The 2,915-nt window shown below is 45.9% G+C and overlaps 1 pseudogene; it reads left to right on the top strand.

The window, feature by feature from the left end:
• Window positions 1-1,842, top strand: part of LOC102836373 — a 22,931-nt pseudogene extending 21,089 nt beyond the window's left edge.
• The last annotated feature ends 1,073 nt before the right edge of the window (window positions 1,843-2,915 follow it).

Here is a 2,915-nt window from a genome sequence, read left to right as displayed (position 1 = left end):
TACAGTGACTCTGTGTATTCCTTCCATTTTCTCTTGATGCTTTCTGCTTCCTTCAATAATTTTCCCAGAGAATCTTTCAATAAAGAAAGTCAAGGTGTGAATTTTTTCTTCAGTTCCCCCAGCTTGAGAAATGCTGAGCGTGTTCTTCTTTTTGGTTTTCTGATCCATTGTCTTTGCACATTTTGTTTTAATATTTGTCTTTATCTTCTTGAGCTGATCTTTGAAATTTTCTGTCTAGCTCTTGTAGCAACAGATGCTACATCTTCAGAGAAAGATCATCAGGAAAAACCCAAAACAAAAATGTCAGAATGACTGGCTACTACAAAGTATAAGCAAGCTGTTCACCAGGAAGACATCAAGGCAAGCAATTAAGTCCCTTCAGGACAAACTCTCTCTAAGACTGAAACTCAAAGGGAACGAATGAACAGGCATGTAAGCTTGCTGGTGACATTAGTCTACTGGTGAGTGGAAGAGGGGGAAAGGCAGCAGTGAAGAAATGGACTGAGTTCAACCACAGTCTGTTGACTCTTGTTGACCTGGAGATGAGCGAGAGAAGAGGAGGGCTGGTTGGTCCAAAGTTGGGTGAGACCTGGGGACACTTGAGCCAAAGGACAAGGACATAGCCACAGAGGGCTAAAGCTGAGAATGAAGCATCCAGCTGCTATGAAGTGAGGGGAGATGTACAAGAACACCCAAACTTGCAGACAGTACCCATTTGACCTAGTCTCGATGACTTGATAATCAGAACTCGACTAGAGGAAGACTGTTGTTGTCGTTAAGTGCCGTTGAGCGACTCTGAACAGGGTTTCCGAGGCTGTAGATCTTTATGGGAGCAGAAAGCCTCATCTTTCTCCCGCAGAGCAGCTGGTAGTATCGATCTGCTGACCTTAAGGTTTGCAGCCCGATTCGTAACCACTATTACACATACACAAAATTTTTTTGTTGTTGATAAAGGAAACAAGGGTAAATTGCTACAATTTGATGAACCTGACCTATACTCATGGAGGTAGTAACTCTAAATACCAACAGAGAAGAAGGAGTCTTCATATCAAGTATCAATGCTATCCCCTATGTACACAGGGTAGATAGGGATGGGCAACTGAGACATTGGCTACCTAAAATGAGGGAACAATAAAGGCTCAAAGTGACTGGATTACAAGGTTTCAAGAAGGAGTAAAGTTTAAGAGTGTGTGGTGGGAAATAGAGTCCCCACTGAATAGCTGTCATATTGTCTAGATGGGTCTAGTGAAAAGAGATGGCCACAAGAGTCATATGATTCAATAGTGAATAATTGTTATCATGACTAATTGCGACTGTCACAATTGCAAAGGTAGAAGTTTTGTAACAAAAATAATGGAGTGGGAGGTGAGTGCCCCAGCCAGGGGCGCAGCGCGCCAAATGGAAGAAGCAGCAGCGGAGAAATCGCACCATCGCACCACGTTCAACAGCAGCCAGTTGCAGGCACTCACTACCCTGATGCCTGCATGAGCGAGGAGCTCGCCCGGCGAGTCAACCTCAGCAAGGCGCGCGTCCAGGTCTGGTTCCAAAACCGTTGTGCCAAATTCCGCCGAAATGAGAGAGCCATGCTGGCCAACCGGTCCACTTCGCTCCTCAAGCCCTACAGCCAGGAGGCTTCATCGAGCAGCCTGTGGCTCCCCGGCCCACTGCCCTGAGTCCAGATTATCTCTCCTGGACAGCCTCGTCTCCCTACAGCATGGTGCCGCCCTACAGCCCTGGAGGCTCGGGCCCCGCGACCCTGAGCGTCAACATAACCAACAGCATCGCCAGTCTCGTCTCAAGACCAAGGAGTTCAGCCTGCACCACAGCCAGGTGCCACGCTGAACTGATGGCTGACCTGCTAGAACCCAGCCGCCTCTTTGGCACAACAACAGAGGAGAGGCAGACACAGAGGAACATGACCTTCTCTTGTCCTTTGTTCCTAGGGCAGGCTGGTTGGGCTGTCCTGGCCCCACTCTCCAGCCTGGACTCCTGACCCCAAGAGGCTGCTGAAGTGCCTGGAACCCAGCTCTGCTCCTTCATCCATGACGGTCCATGACCACCCTTGATGGCAGCCCATGGCCATCAAGGAGGAGTCAGGCTACAGGGTAGAACAGGAACTCACCAAGGACCTCATTTACTTTGTGTATTAAAACCAAAAGCTTTTGTCTGTAAAACAAAAACAGAAAAACAATGGAGTGGTTGATCTTACAGTCCAGAAACAGAGGACGTTACTATCAAGGGAAAAGATCACAAGCAGAATGTGGGACCTTATCCAGAGAAGCAGCAATGCCAGAGAAGGAGGCCGAGATGGGGTCATAGAGATGGGGAGCAGCTGAGGACACAAGATTCATGGGAAGAGAGGGACTTACAGCTGGTGGCCAGGAGGCAGACTTACCCTTTGGAGGTGTAAATTATTATATATGCCTGAGTGTTGTTTTTTTAAAGCTAAAGTGAATAGAGAGAAATACTTTTAACTGATGGTACGCGGACGGGATTATAATCATTGTAATGAAACAAGGTGTATGATTTGTTGAATGTAAAACTGATGATCTGCCCTGTAAACTTTCATTCAATCCACAATAAAAACCTTAAAAAAAAAACAAAACCACCCAATTTCAGAGTCTCTCTGACATCCATTTTGGTCTTTTCTAGCTTTATAAAGACCTTTTGGCTTCTTAATGTAGGGTGTCTTTGATGTCATTCCACAAGTCATCTGCTCTTTGGTCATTGGAGTTCAATGTGTCAGTTCTGGAGATAGTCTCTAAACTCAGATATAATATACCCAAGGTCATATTGTGGTTCCTGTGGTCTCTTCTTGTCATTTCCTACAGTTACAACTTGAACTTTCATATTAGAAGTTATTGGTTTGTTCTGCAGTTGGCCCCTGGGTCTTGTTCTCACTAATTGTGTTGTTT

Source organism: Chrysochloris asiatica, unplaced genomic scaffold (genome assembly GCF_000296735.1).
Source record: "Chrysochloris asiatica unplaced genomic scaffold, ChrAsi1.0 scaffold00151, whole genome shotgun sequence".
In the NCBI taxonomy this organism is placed as follows: Eukaryota; Metazoa; Chordata; class Mammalia; order Afrosoricida; family Chrysochloridae; genus Chrysochloris; species Chrysochloris asiatica.
This window is presented reverse-complemented; position numbering and strand designations above follow the sequence as displayed.